Raw genomic sequence first — 23,378 nt, 5'->3', positions numbered from 1 at the left:
TGTTGCACTAAGTATTCCTGTGACATCCCACCCACTATGTTAGTAGCATATTTGTATGGAAAGCAGAAAAATATATTTCACATGCACATTCATTGTCATGCCGCACAGTACATACCACACACACACACACACACACACACACTATATACTGCACATACACAGACACACACTATATACCGCACACACAAACAGAGCCTATAGATCATAATTTGTGTCCTGTTGGTCAGGACTCACGAGAAGCTTTCTTTGTCAGACCACCAGTATTTGCTGGTTCATTTAGAGTTACCCAGGGTGCATCCCAGGGAGGCGAACCAGCTGTACACCCCATACCGTACCGTAACTTCACTAGACAGGTACATCTCTGCTTAGCTGTACTGGATGGCAACATACTTAGACCCCTAGTACAAACACAAAATGGCGAACATGTTACCAGCATCACAGAGGGCTGTCAGAATGCAGCATTTCCAGGCCTTGCTGCGAGAGACGCTGCATTCAGCTGTTGCGGGCACTGGCAGAGGAATTTCCACCCACAGCGAAACAGGTGCGGGTACATATCATACCGTGCCTGCAAAAAGCTGGCGGTTTGAAAATGTGTTGGTCACTTCAGATATGAGATCATTATTGCAGCCAACCCATCGACAGCCGCCCTCCGGATCCAGCCTTAGGGAACACCTAGACTGACAGGTGTGCAATTACATCGGGTTAACGGCCGATGTGGACCCAGTGAGAAGTTAGGAACCCCTTGACTATTGGGTGGGCAGGCTTGACCTGTGGCCAGAGCTGGGACAATTTGCCATGGAACTCTTGGCTTGCCCCTCGTCGAGTGTCCTGTCGGAAAGGACGTTCAGCGCAGCAGGGGGGATTGTGACCAATAAGCGCACTTGCCTACCTCACATTTTTTAAAATGAATGAGGCATGGATCTCGGAGTTCAACACCTGTGATGACCACGTGTAATTGAATTACCTCATGCCAGCCCACACATATCCGCCACCACACAGAACAAAGAATGGTCCTTGCCTTATGTATATACAGCAGCATAAAAGGCCTTTTATGTCAGATGAATGCCTAATTTTTGGGGCCTGTACTGGCCGACAGTTACATATTTATCACAGTAGAAAACAAATCCAGCTCACCCTGCATGTTTCAATCTCCTGTGCTCAGACCGAACTGAGTTACAACTAAGACCAGTTGTTGGTCGAAACGCATCAACTTGGAGGAACAAGTGTGCTGTGGGGTCCACTATATGTTATCTTGAATTCAACCAATAAAGATGGAGTTTTGATATTCTTCTTTGAAGTGCTGGACTATCTTTTCTACTGCTTACATATTTATCCTGTGACCACCTAATGCATCTCCAGCTACAGAATCCAAAGTTCTTTGCTGTCAGGTGAATGCCTATTGGCTAATTTCCCGTACTGCGCCCCTCACCCCATACTGTGCCCCCTTATACCCTGCATTGTGCCCTTTTACCACACCCTATGCAGGGACCCTATTCATTCCCTGTACTATGCCCTCTTATACTCTTTTATCCAGTCGCGGTATGGCGGTGTTATCCGGTCAATGTATGGTTGTGGTATCTAATAACTGGATGGCCATAACTGTACCCCTTTCCCTATCCACTTTATCCTTTTTTAGACCCGGCATGAGCAAAAAAATATGCAAATTGCGTTGCTAAGGACCTTTGTGCCACAATCTGTGTCAGAAATACGCCTAACATAGATGTATTTCTATATAATAAATGACCACCTAATTGTATTATTATTTGGGTGTAGGGCTAATATCTTTATATTATGTAGATTCTAGTGTATTATACTGTGCCCTGTATTTCCCAGTAGAAAATGATCCTTGCGAAACACAGTCTGACACTAGGGCTGGGTTCACATCCTATTTTTGCCATCCATTTAATGCATACCAAAAATGTATGCATTTACGTTAACATATGCATTTTTTTTAATGGACTCTGCAGAATACAAAAACGTGGAGTGCTGCACATTTGAATACATCAAACTGATAGGAAATAAAAAATTTCTGGGATATAGCAGGTCACATTTTTAAGAGTTTCCCTTTAACCTCTTCAGGACATAGGGCGTACAGGTACGCCCTTATGTCCTGGTACTTGAGGACACATGTATTTCTGATCACCGCCGCGCAGTGGGCGGTAATCGGAAGCCGGTGCATTCTCAAATCATTGAGCAGGCACTTCGGCTAAATTCCCAGGGGGGTCCCGTGACCCCCCCATGTCGGCGATCGCCGCAAACCGCAGGTCAATTCAGACCTGCAGTTTGCAGCTTTTATCTATTGCGGTGGTGGCGTGTGGCGGTGCAATCGGGTCCCCATGCAGCTGTGGGGGGGACCTGATGGCATGGAAGGCAGCGCGATGTCTAAGGAAGCCGATGAGCCTGTGAGATCCAGCCCACAGTATTACTCATACAGCCAATGCATTCCAATACAGAAGTATTGGAATGCATTGCAAAGGATTAGACATCAGTGACATCAGAATCAGGGCCATAAATAATTAGTTTTTGTTTGGCTGTTAACCCTTGGTTTGTAAAAGTAAAAAAAAAAATATTAAAATGGAAAATCTGCCCAAAAAAGTGAAATTTTGAAATTGTATCTCTATTTTCCATTAATTCTTGTGGAACACCTAAAGGGTTAACAACATTTGTAAAATCAGTTTTGAATACCTTGAGGGGTGTAGTTTCTTAGATGGGGTCACTTTTATGGAGTTTCTACTCTAGGGTTGCTTCAAATGGGACATGGTGTCAAAAAAAACAGTTCAGCAAAACCTGCCTTCCAGAAACCGTATGGCATTGCTTTCCTTCTGCGCCCTGCCGTGTGCCCGTACAGCGGTTTACCACCACATATGGGGTGTTACTCTAAACTACAGAATCAGGGCCATAAATATTGAGTCTGGTTTGGCTGTTAACCCTTTCTTTGTAACTGAAAAAAAAATAATAAAATGGAAAATCTGCCAAAAAAGTGACATTTTGAAATGATATCTCTATTTTCCATTAATTCTTGTGGAACACCAAAAGGGTTAACAAAGTTTGTAAAATCAGTTTTGAATACATTGAGGGGTGTAGTTTCTAGAATGGGGTCACTTTTGGGTGGTTTCTATTATATAAGCCTCACAAAGTGACCTCAGACCTGAACTGGTCCCTAAAAACTGGGTTTTTGAAAGTTTCTGAAAAATTTCAAGATTTGCTTCTAAACTTCTAAGCCTTGTAACATCCCCAAAATATAAAATATCATTCCCAAAATGATGCAAACATGAAGTAGACATATGGGGAATGTAAAGTAATAACTATGTTTGGCGGTATTACTATGCATTATAGAAGTAGAGAAATTGAAGCTTGGAAATTAGCAATTTTTTTCAAATTTTTGGTAAAATTTGTATTCTTTTATAAATAAAAAGGAATTTTTTTAACTTCATTTTACCAGTGTCATGAAGTACAATATGTGACGAAAAAACAATCTCAGAATGGCCTGGATAAGTCAAAGCGTTTTAAAGTTATCAGCACTTAAAGTGACACCGGTCAGATTTGCAAAAAATTGCCTGGTCCTTAAGGTGAAATAAGGCTGTGTCCTTAAGGGGTTATAACACATAAAAATGGCCCCTGATTAAAATGCATTTTTTGGGGTGGAATTTTTGCCAATGATCCCACTCTGGTATATCACTGTCCATGTTATGGGACTCTTTGTGCACTCATAGTTTGTATTTGGTGGCTGCAAATATGATCTGAAGGTTTTTCAGGTTCGCTTGCTATTAAAGTCAATGGGCGCGATGCAAACGAGCGGTTTGCGAACATTTGATAGCAAACGTGAGTTTGCAAATCATCCCGGCCGATGTTCATCCATCACTACAAGTAAATATATAGGAAATAATGTTTTCTAACAATGTTTCCTCTAAAATAGATTTTGTCTTTGGTTTTGTGTGTATTATTGTCAGTTTGTAAAATTGGCGTACTACTTGAACAACATCGTTCCCAGCAGCGACCTGGGAGTCCAAGATGCTCCCAGACAACCTCCCCATACAGTTTCTGAAATATTTTGGTGGTGTTTCCATCAATTTCTGACCTTTTCCTATGTGCCAGGCACCCTTCAGAGAAGTGGGTGCCTGGTTTAATGCTCGGATTCTCCCATTGACTTACATTATACTCGGGTGCTCGGTAGAGCACCCAAGCATCCCGATGTGCTCAGCCTGAGCCCCCGAGCACTATGGTTGCTCGATCAACAATAATCTCTACATGAAAGTAATGTATTTTCTGTAAATTGCGAGAGGGGCATAGCTGGAGACATTGACTTCACAAGAGATACAGAACAGCGGAGTTCAGCCACCTCTATTTGCTTCCCGCTGTTTACTGCTCCTGCTTCAGCTTGTTGTGCTTTTTCATAAGTTTAAACAGTTATATTTACTTATTTTAGTTATAATGGGTATCATTGCCTTTAAGAGCAATGTTGATTTATATTCACTGTTTTGTATGAAGTTTCATGTAGGCCAAAGTAAGTCCATGAGAAGATTACTGTGCCGTTCAAAAGCTACTGTTATTGTAACAATATATTATACATTTAGAAAGTTAGAAGATACACCGCACCTGCAGATTCTGAGGCTTCAGTTGTTTTTCCTATCTGAACATGAATTCCACAGTGTGAGAATGGTCTAGATGTTCCTCAAAGTATATATTCATGTATCAAAGTTTGTCCCTCAGCCCTGAGACAAGGCCCCAGATGTCAGAGGTGTGAAGTGTTGAAAATATTAGGCATGTATGAGTTAACCCTTAATGGTATGATGCTTATTGCTTATACAACAGTGCCATCTAGATATAAGCGGTTAATACTACATCAGTAGCAAAATTGCATTCTGGGTAGTATTATGACGCCATGCTCCTTATCAATGCACACACCCCTCCAACAATGATTGGAAAGTTCCAAACTCGGAGGGCGTGTTCATCTGATAAGTTTTGGGTTAAGAAACAAGTTACGAGAAAGAAAAAAGAAAAGAAGAAGGAGAGGAAGGGAAGGAAAAAAAAAAAAAGAAACAAACATTTGGATTATAGATCTCTGGAAAATCATTTGGATTATCGGGAAAAACTCTTGAGAGCTGGCTGCCCCAAGACTCTGCACATCACTTGACCCTTGGGTAATATATATTTTGTTTTATGTAGTATTGATCTAAATTAATTGGCTTGATACTTAGCCAGATACCCGCTCACTTGCGGACGTGTAACGTTAGTTGCTACATCCGTATTTTCTCTGATTTCAGTTACGATGCATATAACTGAAACGAGGGGATAATATTGGAGAAACTCTTTGTTGGGAATCTTTGAATTCCCTAGTTTTATATCAAGCCAATAATTTATACGTTTTGTTGCAATACTACCATTATCTGAAAGATTGGTCATCATTTTTGGGCGGAGCAAGGGCTCATATCTGTCATCTTCTTGATTGAGTTTTCTGCATAATCCATTGATTGTATATTTCTCACAAAATTTAAAGCTGTATCGCATAATATTCTTGTGTTGGTTGAGTAGTGTTTTGTTGGTATCATATAGTGGTGAATTCTGGGTACTGCATATCATTGTATATTACTGAAATTTATGTTGATTCATTTTTGATTGTATTTTAACCTATTGTATAATAAACCATTTATATTTTTGCATAGACGCTTGTACCCTGTTTTACTGATTGCACAAAATAATCAGGTTCTTGATTGAACTCTATGAGATGTTTATGTCCATCTAACGGGTCAATATAGTTTGCATAATTTTTCTTTTGACCCGATATTTTTTTTTTATATTTATATAAAGCATTTGCTTTATATACCCGACATAAAATGGAGGCCCCGGTAGCGAGATCGAGTTAATTCTTTGATTATTTGTGCAAATAGTAAACCGTTCCATACGTTTCTTGGCTAACCAGATCTTAGATCATAGATCTGTGTATAACTTTATTGTAAGAAAATGAGTGCAGCCGGTAGTGAAGCCGGTTGTGATGTTGCAACAGGAGATTGTCCATCTAGCCCGGAGCAGTTAATCCATAACGTTGTTGAATATGTAAATTCACATTTAGATTTGGATCATGATGTGGCTGCATGGATAAGTGAGTTGCAGGCAGAAGCCAAGAGAGAATGTGTGGATGTATGGACGCCACTTGGCACAGTCAGGAGACAACTAACTTATCTTGATGTGCTTAGAAATACCGCCGGTAAAAACCAACACCTCTTAAAGATGTTGCCATCAATTTTGTATGCATTATTAGAGGTCAGCATTTTCTCAGAGAGTAGACATATGCATATAACGAAAATGAAAGCATATATATCCCATATGGAAGAAAGATTAGAATCTGCAAATGCATCGATCGAGGACTTAAAATGTGAGCTCGATCACAGCCATGCTGCCTATCACAAATTAAAAAGGGAGGCAGAGGAGCTGCAAATCCGTTATAGCAGTCTGCAGCAAACAAACGAACTAAGCCAAACTGTAGCTGATGTTCAAGGTGATATGTCTGATCATGAGGGATATCCAGACCCTCCAATTCTCACACCCCAAAATGTAGATATGTCATCATCACATGCTCTTAAAGCGCAATCCATCCGAGACCTTAAGCCCCCTGAGGGTGATGGCATGATTACACAGGAGGTCTTAACCCATTTCAGTCAGGCGTGTCAAGCTGTAACCGCCTTACTAGGCGCTAGCGACGCAAAAGGCCGCAGAAGTGCCCTTCCACGTCCTATTCTAGAGAGGAATGTTAGGGTTAAGTCACCTGTGCCAAGTGGGTCTGATGGAAGTGAGCGGAGCGTGAGTGATTGTGACAGTGATGTGGGAAAGCGTGTGATCCATTCCCTACCACGCAGGCATAAGATTGCCCATCAGGGGGATGAGAGTTTCAGACGACCAACATATGCTGAGGTGGTCTCTAGAAAGAAAAATACTCAGTGTTCAGAAAAGGATCAGAACTCCTCGAGTATCATTAAGTTTCTAAATGTCACTGTGCCCAAATTCTCTAAAAAGGGTTCTCCTGAAATTGCCAATCACTTAGAACTGTACCAGTCCACCATGGATTCTTTAAAATTGTATTCTGATGCGGACAGGATCAGATTCCTACCATGGGCATTTGATGGTAAATATCGCCACTACTTTATTTCATTTAGGGAGAGGGGAATTCAGGATTGGCAGGATGTTTTGCATGAGGTCAAATTAGAATTTGGACCTTACCGTACTGTGACTGCTGCAAAACGTGATATCTATAAACTCACATGTAGACCCAATCAGAGTCCCCGGGAATTCCTCCCCATCCTTAAAAATGCCTATGGGTTGGCGTATAGATCCCCAAACTGGGAGTCTGAGGAGTTCAAACAGCTGTTTTATGATGCAATGCCCATGCAAATTAAACTTAGCTTGGCCAGAGACCTTGATCTCAAAGCTCCCTTGGACAGGTTGGTGACGGCTGCCACCTCACTGTATAACATCAGTGAATGCCATGCTACAGGTGAGAGGAGATATAAAAAGTCCCCAGAACAAAGCATAGCAGAGGCTAAGGTAAACCCTAGCTTCAAATTTGAAACGCAGCCACGTAAGTACCCTCAGTCTACAGGACCTGTCCAACAAACCCAGCGACAACAGTTAGGACCCAAGCAAACAAGACCTCAGAGCCCCAATGGGCCAGAGGGGGATAACTCCAGTGCTGGCAGGTTTAACTACCGTCCCCAATATTACAATAGGGGTCCCCAAGGGGGATACAGGCGCTGGAACAACAGGCCCAGACAACAGAAGGAAAATAGGCCTGAACCCCCTACCTCACCTAGAAGTCAGTCACCCACTTCTAATAAGGACACACCAGAGGTCCAAACTGTGCGCAAACCATACAATCGTTTGGATCAGTTGGCAGATCAAGTGGCCAAATTACAGGAGATCGTTAGTAAAATGTCCCAGGTGTCAACTGGAAAACAGCCTGAGTCTTTTTTAGGGGCAACTGCAGGACCCAGCTCAGCCCCATAATGCAGGCAGGGCAGGGTCAGAGCCCAGGCCGGTGCAAGGCTACTGAGATGGTTGTAAAAGAATCTAATGTGATTTCTAATTCTACTTTGCCTTGCAGTGTTCTTGTCCCTAAAATTGAGGCCAAGGAGGAGATGTCTAACATGTTATCTATATTACAGTCTAATCATGATGATTCCTGCACTAATGTATCTTCTCCAGTAAGTGATCCTATCACCTCAGTGTCGACCTGCGAGCTGCCGTCTGTAAGCTGTGATGTGATCCAGTGTTCTCCGAAGGTGGGGGCTGCTGCTGCCACCGCGAGCAGCAAGAATTCCAAGAATTCATCAGAGGTCGCGACGCTGCAGAAAGGTCAAATCCTTAACAAATGTCAAATAAGTGATCACCCTAATTTTTTATGTGATTTGTTTCAGATAGAAGGCCGATATTTTCTTGATTCCTATCTCCAAGATGAACTTATCGGACCAATCAGGGGTTTACTTGACACAGGATCACAAGCCACTATATTGTCATATAGTTACTTCCTGCAGGTATTAGAGGTGACAGCAAAGAAGCCGAAACTGAAATCGTTTGATGGCTCTTTGATAAGTGTCGGCGGAGACGCTTTGCAGGTAAAAGGTACATCATGGTTAAAATTCAAAATTGGTAAGAAGATAATTAGACATCCCACACTGATCGTGGACCTTCCCTATGATCGGCTGATCATAGGAATTGACCTCCTGAGAAGATTGAGTTCCATAGTAGACTTCATCAATGAAGCCGTCTGGACTCAGGTGAAGGCACCCATTGCCTATGAGTACTCTTGCAATGCACAATCCCAACGTAATTGTCATGTGATTGAGGAAAGGTTTAACTCTGTTGAAGTTCATTTTAGGAACAATCAAACACCGGATGTCACGATCCTGAAAAATGGTAAGCCCGAGGAAGCCGTCAGCGGTGCCGCACATACCATAACCATCCAGAAGGACAGAATTGAAAAGGTAACCCTGGATGGGGATGCATTAACTATTTCTCTTAAAGGGAGAAGTTACGAAGTCGCGGACCTGACCAGGCATACTCAATCCATGGTACGGATTGAGAAGGTTAATGATAACTTATTGATTCCCGTACAGGTGAACAATATGGCCCGGGTGAAATACGCCAAGAAGGATCTGAAATCCGAAGCCAGTTACATAAGCCTAAGTCTGTTGAAACAGATCGCTAATCCTAAAATGATTAAAGTTTCCTCTCCACAGGACCAATGGGTTCATGATCTGGATGGAGATTCCCAGAGTCATAATGTGATTGCAAGATGTCTTTTGTCTATTTCCATAGGAGATAAAACCACAGAACATTTATTCCTTGTGTTGAATGAACCACGGTACCAGCTGTACATAGGTAATGACCTTCTACACCGATTTGCCGTGCAGATTGATCTGGTCAACAATACTCTATGGTCCAGATTACCTGGGAACCCGGAGGGATTCCAGGATGAAGAGCAAGCCTTGAGATGGGGACAACAGATGCCCTATGCCGTGAGTATCATGGTTGCAGACGAGGTTAAAATCCCTGAAGGATGTAAACCATTTCTTCTTCCCATTCAAATAAAGAAGGGACAAAAACTGAAGAATGCAGATGCTTTGATCTGTTTGTCCAACCGGATGCAGCAACTCGGCCTGAAGGTAAAGCCAACTCCCATAATAAACGTCCATCAGGATCCATTGCATATGGTAATTCATAACATGGCTCCCCATAGTATATCTCTGCAAAAAGACACTATCATTGGTCTGGCTATGGATTCGGAGTATTACACTTTTGGTTTCCAAAATGATGTTATTGGACTGATTCCTGATGAATACCTGACAGAAGAACAGGTAGTGGAGCAACAATTTTCCTCAACACCTGAGGGGTTATTTAATATCCACTCTGTTTATCCTTTCAGCTCTGAAGAAGGTACATGCCACATTGAAGAATCATCATTGATTTTCAACCATGAGATTGATGAGAAGGAGTACGAGTCATGCCAACCAGGAAAGGATAAGGTACGCAATACTCACAACGATTTAACTAGTGAGCTTGAAGAAGCTTACGAGTTAAGTCAACCTGAAATCTTTCCAGAATTTCAGGAACGGGTGGAAGAGCAAATCTCTGTGGCTGATGCATGTTCTGAGGAGTCGGAGCGTCAACAGCTAAAGGGGCTCTTAGCCGAATTCCAGGACATGTTTGCTAAGGATTCTTACGACTGTGGGGAAACTAACCTACACGTTGCAAGAATCCAAACGGATCCCAATGCACCCCCTGTATATGTTAAACAGTACCGACTTCCGCTGGCGGCATATGAGTCGCTATCGGAAATCGTCAAAAACTTGGAGAAGCGGGGGATCATCCGTCCAGTGCACAGCTCGTTCAACCATCCCGTGCTTGGGATTCTCAAACCCAACGGTCAATTCCGGCTCTGTTCGGACCTAAGGCAGTTAAACAAACGTGTATACATGTCCGGATGGCCCGTGCCATATATTGACCAGAGTTTAGCGCAAATACAGGGATCCAAAATTTTCACTGCTCTGGATTGTGCGCAAGGATATTGGACAATTAAAGTGGACGAGAGGGATCAATACAAACTGGCTTTTACATTTGGAAAGCAACAATATGCATGGACCCGATTACCTTTCGGGTACATAAATGCGGGTCATGAGTTTGCTGTGTTCATGCATAAGGCAATGCCTGATGCCACTGAACGGGGTACCTTATCCTATGTGGATGACATCCTAATCAAAAGTACAACTTTTGAGGAGCATATTGCGGAACTGAGGCATGTACTAACCCAACTAAGAAACGCTGGTGTAAAACTTTCTTTACAGAAGGCTCAATGGTGTCGTACCAAAGTCAATTTTTTAGGTCACGAAATCACTGCCGATGGAATTAACCCACAGAAGAAGAAAGTGGAAGCAGTGATCAACACAAAGTCACCTACAAATACCAAGGAGTTGAGATCCTTCCTGGGCATGATGAACTATTCACGTAAGTTCATAGATAATTATGCCGAGATTACAAAACCTCTTTTGCAGTTGCTGAAGAAAGGAGTAGAATGGGAATGGAGTGAATGTCACGAGCAAGCTGTGAATGAGCTCAAAACCAGACTTATCCAGGCCCCATGCCTTGCCTATCCAGAAGGTGGAAAACCCTTTTACATTGAAACAGGCTTCACCAACAAAAGTGTGAGTGCAGTCCTTTTCCAAAAACAGGACAACCTAAATAAGATCATCGCCTATGCCAGCAAGTCCTTATCACCGGTTGAGGTAAAGTTCAATGACTGTGAAAAAGCATTACTGTCAACTGTGTGGGCTTTGCAATATTTTAGGAGTTTTATCCAGGGTGAAAAGATCATTGTGGAAACTGCACACCAACCCCTGCAATATTTGCAGAGTGATAGAATCAAGGATGGGAATTTATCAAACAGCAGGATAACCGCCTGGACGATGTCCTTAATGGGATGGCCATTGGAAATCAGGTACAAACAAAATAATAAGAATCCAGTTGCTCAAGGATTAGCCGAACTGCATGATTGTTCCAATTCAGGACATGAAGGTGAATTACCACAAAATGATTTCCTGGAAGAGCAATCTTCATCTCCATACAAGTCTTATGAAGAAGAATACTGCAAATCCTTACCATGTGTATATGTTGACGGCTGTTCTTTCCATACCGATATAGGAACTGAGCGCACATTGGTTGCAGGTATCGGAATCGTATGGAATAACACATTCCCAGACATGTCCATCGGATATAAAATTGGTTCCAAAAGTAGCCAGTTCGCGGAGCTCACCGCTGTGTATAAAGCTGTACAAATGGCTATTGATTCTGGTCTTAAAGAGTTTGTTATAATCACAGATTCTAATTATGTTCACAGTAGCTTCGTGGAGTACTTCCCTGGATGGAAAAGGTCTAATATGGCAAGAAGTAACAATAAGCCTGTCAAGCATGGTAAAATGTTCTGTAAGATCGACGCGATGGTTACCACCCATGATCTCACCATTTATTGGAAAAAGGTAAGAGGTCACTCAAAATCTCCAGGTATGGATAAGGAGGGGAATGATTTGGCAGATTCCCTCGCTAAACAAGCAGCCATTAATGGAGAAGTTTTGGACGTGGATGACCTCATGGGAACTATTCAAGTGGATGCAATGACAAGAAGACAGGCCCAAAAGGAAACCGAAGCCAATGTGGCCCAATGGAGCCAAGATTCCCCAAGTGAGGACCTTATCGCGAGTCAAAAGGGGGATCCAGTTATCGGTATGTTTTACAACCACATTGAAGATCCACAGAATTGTCCCATCACTATGGAAGACTGTGCAGGCAAAGAAGAGTTACGAATTTTGATGAAGGGTAAGTCCCAATTCTCGTTACAGGATGGATTGTTGGTAAGAACCTCAAAGAATGGTATCTCACAATGGGTAGTACCCACAGCATACCGAGGTTTGATGTTACAACACGCCCATGACACCCCAACGGCTGGTCATCGAGGTGAGAAGTTAACGTATGAATTATTACGGGATTACGCTTATTGGCCTCATATGTTGCAAGACGTTCGCACATATTGTCAAGGATGTTTAATATGCCCTCAATTCCACAGGAAGGAAGATGGTGTTACCCCAGCATTTACTCTACCGGACAACAGACCAAAATTTGATAAATGCTTCAACAGCCCATCAGTACATAGAGAATCTACGTAAGCACCTTCAGCATGCTTTTGCATTTGCCCAGAAGAATCTGGAGAAAGCAGCAGTAAGTGCCAAAACCTACTATGATCTGAAGACTACTCAAAAGGAGTACGAAATTTCCGATCAGGTTTATCTCTATAACTTCGCCCGGGATCAGGTGAAGGAAAGGAAGTTCCTGCCTTCCTGGAAGGGACCCTATGTCGTCACTGACAAATTGTCACCTGTGGTCTACAAGATCAAAATTCCTAAGGGGGATGAATTTATAGAGAAATGGGTGCACATTAATCAATTACGTGTTTGTCATCCTAGGTCACAACTTCGCCAAATGGAAGGATTGCCGGATGATGAAGAGTAAAGAGATAACAAGGTTCCAGCTAAAGACGGAAACCCAGGATTGGTATAGTATGAACATACAAAAGAACTAACCTATCCTCATGTATTTTCCTCTGTAACTAATTATCTCTTGACTCACTTTTGTATCGAGAACTTGCTCTGTCCAAGAAAAGAAACAATGCCAAATCAAAGATGTATGGTAGTATTAACTCTTTTCTTGCAGGAGTGATAAAAAGTGGAGGATGTATGTACTTATGTTCGTTATACAATATATTACAGGTGTAAAATGGCACAGAGGGTTGTTGCCGTTATCTACATCGTCCTGATCTTGGGGAAGGAGTTCCAGGCCGAGCCGATTGCTGTACCAGGCGCTTCAGGGATCATGCTACAGGATACCACGGGATTCATCTTGACGAATAAGAGGATTCTATCCCAAAAGATCTACGTCAGTTTGGACCCACGTGTCTTCATCGAGAGACAGTTCAACATTTCTGAGATTTCGTCTCCGGAGATAAAGAGTTGGTATCAAATGCACATCGGCTATTCCCAAGAAAGAATTACACAGATCCTGGAACAGACAAGGAAAACCATGACCAGAGAACAGTTTTCAACAAGTCGACGACCAAAGCGGTTCATTTCTGCAATTACAGCCGCCATAATCTTTGCCGTAATGGGCACTGTCATTGCCACCGGTGTATCAGCTGTTAATTCCATCTCTATTAAGACATTGGAACTTGAGATCGGTTCACTGAAAAGGAACCTAATGAGTATTCATGCAGAGATGGAGGATCAGAAAAAAACATTTATCGGACTTATATTCCGTTGTAGAGGATACTGTCGTTACCGCCGAATTACACTCAAAGTTATTGACTCATTCAATAAATCTTCATGAGAGTCACGAACAGTTTAAACAAGAACTAATGTCTCTGAAGACTCTGAATGAAAAGCCCTTAGTGACATTCCAATGTAACCCAACTTCTCTATTGGATTACATTGTAATGAAGGGGGATTTTGTTGTGCTTTTTCATAAGTTTAAACAGTTATATTTACTTATTTTAGTTATAATGGGTATCATTGCCTTTAAGAGCAATGTTGATTTATATTCACTGTTTTGTATGAAGTTTCATGTAGGCCAAAGTAAGTCCATGAGAAGATTACTGTGCCGTTCAAAAGCTACTGTTATTGTAACAATATATTATACATTTAGAAAGTTAGAAGATACACCGCACCTGCAGATTCTGAGGCTTCGTTGTTTTTCCTATCTGAACATGAATTCCACAGTGTGAGAATGGTCTAGATGTTCCTCAAAGTATATATTCATGTATCAAAGTTTGTCCCTCAGCCCTGAGACAAGGCCCCAGATGTCAGAGGTGTGAAGTGTTGAAAATATTAGGCATGTATGAGTTAACCCTTAATGGTATGATGCTTATTGCTTATACAACAGTGCCATCTAGATATAAGCGGTTAATACTACATCAGTAGCAAAATTGCATTCTGGGTAGTATTATGACGCCATGCTCCTTATCAATGCACACACCCCTCCAACAATGATTGGAAAGTTCCAAACTCGGAGGGCGTGTTCATCTGATAAGTTTTGGGTTAAGAAACAAGTTACGAGAAAGAAAAAAAGAAAAAGAAAGAAGGAGAGGAAGGGAAGGAAAAAAAAAAAAAAGAAACAAACATTTGGATTATAGATCTCTGGAAAATCATTTGGATTATCGGGAAAAACTCTTGAGAGCTGGCTGCCCCAAGACTCTGCACATCACTTGACCCTTGGGTAATATATATTTTGTTTTATGTAGTATTGATCTAAATTAATTGGCTTGATACTTAGCCAGATACCCGCTCACTTGCGGACGTGTAACGTTAGTTGCTACATCCGTATTTTCTCTGATTTCAGTTACGATGCATATAACTGAAACAAGGGGATAATATTGGAGAAACTCTTTGTTGGGAATCTTTGAATTCCCTAGTTTTATATCAAGCCAATAATTTATACGTTTTGTTGCAATACTACCATTATCTGAAAGATTGGTCATCATTTTTGGGCGGAGCAAGGGCTCGTATCTGTCATCTTCTTGATTGAGTTTTCTGCATAATCCATTGATTGTATATTTCTCACAAAATTTAAAGCTGTATCGCATAATATTCTTGTGTTGGTTGAGTAGTGTTTTGTTGGTATCATATAGTGGTGAATTCTGGGTACTGCATATCATTGTATATTACTGAAATTTATGTTGATTCATTTTTGATTGTATTTTAACCTATTGTATAATAAACCATTTATATTTTTGCATAGACGCTTGTACCCTGTTTTACTGATTGCACAAAATAATCAGGTTCTTGATTGAACTCTATGAGATGTTTATGTCCATCTAACGGGTCAATATAGTTTGCATAATTTTTCTTTTGACCCGATATTTTTTTTTTTATATTTATATAAAGCATTTGCTTTATATACCCGACATAATCTGATATGTATGCCTAACGAGTCCTTTTCTTATGGCTTTGCACAGGGAGCGAGAATGTTATGCACAATTCTGATGGAACTCCTGATCTTAAGAAACTGGACTTGGACTCCATAGCAGAGGCTCTCCTGTCATGTCTTTTGTGCTGTGGAGATCGAATGGTGACGGAGCAGATAAAAACACATGAATGTTTTCAAATTAATGAAGCTGATTGATTTAAATGTAAATAGATGGTAAAGGCAAAGTCCACTGGTGTGTTGTCAGTGTCTTTATTATGTTTACTGCAGGACCCACGACAACGTAATTCGGTCCATACAGCAAAAGGAGGTCTACAATCACCCATAAATTTTCCCCAAAAAAGCCAGTTTCACATAAAAAATCTCACCACTACGTGATTCAGTTCATACAGCAAAAGGAGGTTTACCTATTGATTTTCCCCAAAAAAACATGTTTGAAACAAAACCATTCACCAGTGAAATGATAATGGAATTTAGTTCATACAGAACAAAGTCTACAATCACCCATCAATTTTTCATGTAAAAAATTTCACTACTACATAATTTGGTCCATACAGCAAAAAGGGCTTCACCACACATAACTGCACTGCTGAACAGCAAATAAGCCCTTATTTTTACCACTTTTACACAACACAAAAGGCGTTTCAACAGATAAGTGCAACACAGAACGGCAAATATATTTTTATTTTGTAACTAAAACACGACAAACAGGGCTTTAGAGTATATCACTCCACCGCTGAACGGCAATTAGGCCCTCATTTTTTTCAACTTTTGCACAACACAAAAGTATTTTCAACAGATAAGTCCAACGCCGTACGGCGAATATATTTTTATTTCGCCACTAATACATGGCAAACAGGGCTTTAGAATATATCCCTGCACCGCACAAGAGCAAAAATTTTTTTTTCACCACTAGGGCTACATGCACACGACCATATGTGTTTTGTGGTCCGCAAAAAAAAAAAGGATGACGTTCCGTATGGCATCTGTTTCCGTATGGCATCTGATGATGACAGCACACGGTTGTCATGGTGGGGAGTGGGGAAAAACCCCCACCGTACGATGACTGGGGGATAATGAAAGCAACTAGGCCTGAACACAAGGATAAAGGAGCAGGTTACCTCCTAATGCATCCCTATATATAGCCCTAACTCCTCACCGTATGAGCGGACCTGGATGGTAGGACGGCTCATATCCTGGATACCTAATATCCTGAGTTGCCCTGAGAATCCCTCAAAAAGGAGCTGAGGTCTCTAAAGGCCTAGAAGCATGGAAAGGAAAAGACCATATGCAGCAAGAGAATTGGCAGGTAAGAAAACAAGACAACACACTTACCTGCCGCTGCTACCACGACTGGAACCCGGGAATACGTACCGGAGCTCTAACACCAAACAGGACACCATACCAGCAACTCACACAGATATCCAGCACACCAGACTCCACTAGGACCCCCATGCCGCAAGGTGCATGGCAGCCCTAGGCAGCACTGCATACAGGCTAGTGGTTCAGATACTACACACCAAATCATAACCCCACACCAAACATACAACACATGTAAGGGAGAGAAGCTATTGCTGGAGACCTCAATATCCCACTAGGAGGCCCTCACTCTTGGAGAAGGAACATGAAGACCAGGAGCATGGCTCTACTAATCTAAGAGAAAGCAACTCAAAGGGGAAGTGCACACACCAGCATAAAAAGCTACACGTTGCTGCAGGCAACAACATGCAAGGCAACCATGTCATGGCACACACCACAAAGGCCGTGACACTGCCCCCGCATGCAACGGGCAACAGCAAGCGTGGCATAAGTGTCACAGCACACCCCAAAGGCCATGACAATGGTGTGCATGTAGCCTAATACACAGAAAAAAAAGTTTCACAACATATAACTGCACCGCACAAGGGCAAATAAGACGTACTCTAGAAATATTTCCTTGTAATAAACCCTGTTAATGGCTGTATCAAACAGCACTTGCACCCCAATAACAAGAATGGCTTGCTAGAATGAAAGACCTGTATAATGACAATTTGGATCCCCAGTCAGTGCACCAAAGTGTAATAGGATTGTTCTTATTACCCAATCTGTAACCTCCCCTACTGAACTCTGTTCTACACAAATGCTGTGGAACGATTCCTCCCTATCCTTTCCCTGCATTTATAAGTCATTTTTTCACCACAATTAAGTCCTTCCTATCACTGTCCCTAGCGCCTGTAGACGTCTCTCCCTGCACTAAGTAGGCTGGTAAATGGCAGAATCTAAGATGGCTGCCGCTATTTATTGGGCTGTGACATCACAGGGCTGGCTGCTGATTGGCTGCATGCATGGAATTATGGGTGATCCCGCCTTTCCAGAGTTCCTTTCCCCATGTCCTCACACGTGCAGCAGCCATTTTAGGAAAAAATGCACTTTGTCACCACGAAGCGCAAGGAAATTCGGCTTCGGTGCAAATCTAATTTTTCTTGAAATTCGGATCGAATCCCAATTCATCAGCTTCAATTCGCTCATCTCTATTTGTGATGATCATTTTGATATATAACATGTATAGGTTTGAGTGAACGGGTCAACTATGATGACGGTTTCCGTTAGCTACGGCATTTAATTTTTATTAATTTTTTTACTTTTATTTTTGGCACATAATATGCCCCCAAAAGACCCCTGAAGGACACTAAATGTTTTTTACTTTGTTTTTCACTGTTTCTTTATTCTCCTCAGGAAGCCCTAGTTATTGGAGAAAACAACCCCCTGTGAGGGCATTACACACAAGCAGAGCTGATCAGGGTCTCCTTAGACCCTATAGCTCTGCTGTTGCCCACCAGGCCTCTTTCTGCTTTGCACCCTGCATTCCTCCACGATCTCCTGCCAGCACTAAAACAGGCAAGAGTGGTAATAAACCGCTCCTGTCTTCTCTTCAGGGCCCCTGCTGTGTCTCATAGCCAGGACCTGAACTGGTCCTGTTAGATTGCAGGAGCAAGAGCTTTAATCCAGCGCTGTACAATGCTAAGATTAAAGCAGTGCCTGACTGTTTATATACGTGCTATCATTGCCGAACTGGGGTGCCTAGGGCCCACTAGTAAAATTAATTTTGGGGGCCCACCTAAATAATACCGGCAGTTAAATGGCAGTATCTATTTTATGTGGCAATATTCCAGATAGAAAATATTGCCACATAAAATAGATACTGCCATTTAACTGCCAGTATTATTTGTTTTATCCACTATTGAACTATCCAATTCACGCAACTTCAGTGTTTTATGAAAAGTGACTACAACCTACACTGCAACCATACTAACTTTGCACTTTATTTTTCGCGCACTACATTTTTGGTGCACTTTTTCTACAGATTGCACAATATTAAAAGAAAATCAAATAAATAATAGACACTAATTTTTGCACCGTACCAAGGACTCAAGAGACTTCTATTTCTATTTTTACTCATTTTTACTACTTCTCTATTTTTACTACAACTCTATTTATACTACTACTCTTTTATTACTTTTCTACCACATCTCTATGAATGATATTTGTTATTGATATTTATTAATGATATTTATTATTGATATCTATTATTCAATTTTGATATTATCTACCGTATATACTCGAGTATAAGACAAGTTTTTTGGCACATATTTTTGTGCTCAAAAAGCCCCCTCGTCTTATACTCGAGTCTACTATCTTACTTTGTCTTTGCTCCGGTAATAGCAGGCAGTGCGGGGGGCAGCGCTCACTCACTGACGTCACGCGCCTGCGCCGCCTAGTGGGAGCAGGCGCGTGACGTCAGTGAGTGAGCGCTGCTCCCCGCACTGCCTGCTATTACCGGAGCAAAGACAAAGTAAGATATCCAAAGTTAAAGGTTACTGATAAATACTACTTTATAAATATACTGCTGTGAGCGTCTGTGGATGGCACTGTTTAGGGGGGAGATCTGTGGATGGCACTGTTTAGGGGGGAGATCTGTGGATGGCTCCCTGTATTTAATGCAGAGTGTGTATATATATAATGCACACACTCTGCATTAAATACAGGGAGTCAGAGTCAGACTCCCATCAATCTGAGTCACCCTCTTGCAGATGTGTGTGTATATAATGTAGAGTGTGTGCATTATATACACATACACTCTGCATTATAGCTGCATTTCCCACCCTAGTCTTATACTCGAGTCAATCATTTTTCCCATTTTTTGGGGGTAAAATTAGGGGCCTCGGCTTATACTCGGGTCGGCTTATACTCGAGTATATACGGTATTTCCCCACAAATTGACACTTGACATTTTACCCTACTACTTTATTCATTTTTAACCAATTATATTTTAATCATTAAAAACAAATTTTTTAACATTGTTCTCAGATGGTGAGTGCCTATATTGCCATTTTCTTTGATGTTTTACATATTTTGTAACGAGGTGAGTCACACAATACAGAGCACCTTCACCAACTCTGATAAGGAGGGAGAGCCACCACAAATAGTATTTTGTACAACATTCAAATACTATCTGCAAGATGCTACCAGATGATTGGATATGGGGGTCTCTGCAGCAACTTTGAGAAGGTAGGTCCTGGGGAAAAGAGGATACTGGCAAGCCTTCCTCTATACCTAGAAGTCATCTCAGCTCTGATCGTGTCTATAATAATAAACTGGGGAGTTTCTTTAATAATCTATCTTTCATTGATATGAACATAGGCTAGTTGAGGTGCTGTACATTGCATATATGTATGCACTGTGGTTAAGTCTACTGTGCTATGTACCACTTGTGCATGGGGTGGGAGACTAAAGGCCCTCCTTGCTCAACGGCCAACCGGGGGATTACCCTATACCCCTGTGGATCCACACGGGGTATGTGCAGACAGGACATATATAGCCAGTGAGCAGTCGGGAAGGGGTTAACATAAAAAATTTCTGATGACATATTACCTTTAAATAAGAATAAACTAGCTTATTTTTTCAGATATGTGCTAGAAATTAGCTTTGCAAATACAGTATTATCTGTTTTAGGAATGCTGTGCTATGTATTACCATAATATTACTCTTATTATTTTTGTTTAGTGGTTTACACTATTCCCATTAATACTGTTATAGCAATTTAATCTAACAGTATCTAAAGGAATCTGCATACCTTTAAGAATTGGCACATAGTAAAAAAAATTCTACAGAAGGATTTGTTATAAATAAGGAGTTAACGGTACACCAGAAAAGCATTGCAAAAAACAGGCATTTATTAGAGTTTTTATTAAAAAGGGTCTGTGAGCTTTTATGACAAAACCAAGTGAGTGTGGCAGTCTCCTCTCTTCCCAAGGCCAGCATTACTGAAGCATAAAAGAAACTTGAAATGTACATATTCTCTGAGCAGTGAAGTACGCTCAGCTGTTAGAAGAAAGGTTAAGACAAGCGGCCTCTTTTTGCTTTATTATTATGAATATAGAATTCTCAAGGTATGTGCATCATCATGCATATTATTTAAAAACAGCAGAAGTATACAATTACAAATTAAACCAGAGTAAAAATCCTTTTTCACAAAGCCTGTGATCTGAAAGCTGTTTTATCAAAGTGAAACATGGATGCTTTTGTTAAAAATTTCTTCCATTGCAATTAGCAAGCGTGAACATTGAATAACATCTGTGCAGCTCTAGTAAAGTAGTAAATATATATATTCCTGTATCTGAATAGCATTTTGGTTCTATTAACTGAAAAGACAAAGCACCATCTATGTCACATATGGCATGCAAATGAATGATGCACATTGAGACAATAAACACCTACTTCCACCCTCGCTATAGTTACAATAAAGGCTTAGAGTTTTCATAGCAACTTTTAAAATTTTCAAGAAAAGTCAGCAAACCAACTTTTTAAAGAGCTAATGTCATGAAGTATTAATCCCTTATGGAAAAAGGTGAAATGAACAATTTGCAATTTTTTGGTCACTTCTCAGACAAAAAAAGTAATAAAAAGTGATACAAAGTTGTACACACCCCAGAATGGTATCAATGAAAAGATCAGATCACCTAGCAAAAAAATTAGCCCTCATGGAGCTCTGCAGACATAGCTACAAAAAAGTTATAGGGGTCCCATTTTTTTTTCCCAGCATCAAAACGCAAGGAAAAGTATGCATATCTGGTATGGCCAGATTTGTACTGACCTGGAGAATGAAGATCACAAGTCAGTTTTACCACATAATGAACACTATGAAAAATAAAATAAAAAATAAAATGTGGCAACATTTATTTTTATTTTTTTTCAATTCCACCACCTTTGGAAAACAAATATTCTATCTACACTACATTCTATGCAATATTAAATGGTGTTGTTGGAAAGTACAACTTGTCCAGCAAAATATAAGCCCTCATACGGCAAATGGTAAAATAAAAAAGTTATGGCTCTGGGAAGGCGGGGAGTGAAAAATGAAAACCCAAAGTCAAAAAACCTCCGGGGTAGAAGGGGTTAAGGGACCCTGAGGTACCCCTAGAAAGGACACCCACAAAAAGTAACCCCATTTTTGAAACTACACCCATAAAGGAATTTATTGAGGGGTGCAGTGATTGTTTTTACCCAATAAGCATTTTATAGAATTTAGAAATACTTGGCTATGAAAATGAAAAAGATACATTTTTACAGGAAAATGTTGTTTTAGACCCAAGTTTTTCAATTTTCACAAGCGGTAACACGAGGAAATACACCCCCCAATTTGTTACCTATTTTCTCCTGAATATAGCAACACCCCATATGTGGTTGTATACTGCTGTATGGGCAGACAGCAGAGTTCAAAAGGAAAGGAGTTGCAGTCTGCATTTTCTAACATGGAATTTGCTGAAATTGTTCTTAAGGCCTATTACTTTATTTTTTTTTGTAGATTGAGTTGTATGAAGGCTCTTTTTTCGGGATAGGCTGTAATTTCAATTGGTACCATTTGTGGGTACATATTACTTTTTGATTGCTTCTTATAAAAAATTTTTTTAGGAGGTGAAGTGGGCAAAAATATTAATTCTGTCAGTGTTACATGTGATACAGTTGATATAATAATTTTATTCTGTGGGTTGTTACGGTTATGGTGATACGATATCATTTTTATTCATGTTTTCGTACTTTGATATCATTAAATCTTTTTTTATTTTTTTTTTGCATCGCCATATCTAAGGTCCATAAGTAGAGTTGAGCGAACCCGAACTGTAAAGTTCGGGTTCGTACCGAACTTTAGGGTTTTCGGCACCCGGACCCAAACATTTACGTAAAAGTTCGGGTTCGGTGTTCGGCGATTTTTATGGCACTTTTTGAAAGGCTGCAAAGCAGCCAATCAACAAGTGCCATACTTCTTGCCCCAAAAGGCCATCACAGCCTACTATTGGCATGGCTATGATTGGCCAACTGCAGCATGTGACCCAGCCTCTATTTAAGCTGGAGTCACGTAGCGCCGCCCGTCACTCTGCTCGGACTAGTGTAGGGAGAGGCTGCAGCTGCTGTGAGGGAGAGATCAGGGAGAAATCTTATCAAGAACTGGTTTATGTACTCAGCGATCTACAGAAAAAGTGTTTTGTGGGTGCAGTGCACAATTTTTTTAAGCCTGCCCTCAGCCAACTACTGCTGAAAACGAACTTTTTTTTCTTCAGTTAGTCAATCTCAATACATGATCGGCAGCCATTTTATGCAACAATAGTGTACCAGCATAGGCTATCTGTAAGTCCAGAAATACAGCTTTGGCATACTGGGGTGAAAAAACCCTCTAATATACTGCACATCTGGGATTGCACGTGCATAAGTCACAGTCACATTTAGGACAGAAATACAGCTTTTTGGTTAGGGTGGAAAAACCCTCTAATATACGGCACATCTGGAATTACACATGCATAAGTCACTGTCACATTTAGGACAGAAAT

General features: G+C 41.0%; 1 protein-coding gene across 1 annotated transcript in view; it reads right to left on the bottom strand.

The window, feature by feature from the left end:
* LOC122928753 (transmembrane protein 132D-like) overlaps positions 1-23,378 on the bottom strand; it is a gene marked incomplete at its 5' end in the record, with an annotated part of 1,334,109 nt that overhangs the window by 167,501 nt on the left and 1,143,230 nt on the right. The gene's annotated exons all lie outside the window — the stretch shown is intronic.

The sequence above is a fragment of the Bufo gargarizans genome, chromosome 1, assembly GCF_014858855.1.
Source record: "Bufo gargarizans isolate SCDJY-AF-19 chromosome 1, ASM1485885v1, whole genome shotgun sequence".
Taxonomy (NCBI): Eukaryota; Metazoa; Chordata; class Amphibia; order Anura; family Bufonidae; genus Bufo; species Bufo gargarizans.
This window is presented reverse-complemented; position numbering and strand designations above follow the sequence as displayed.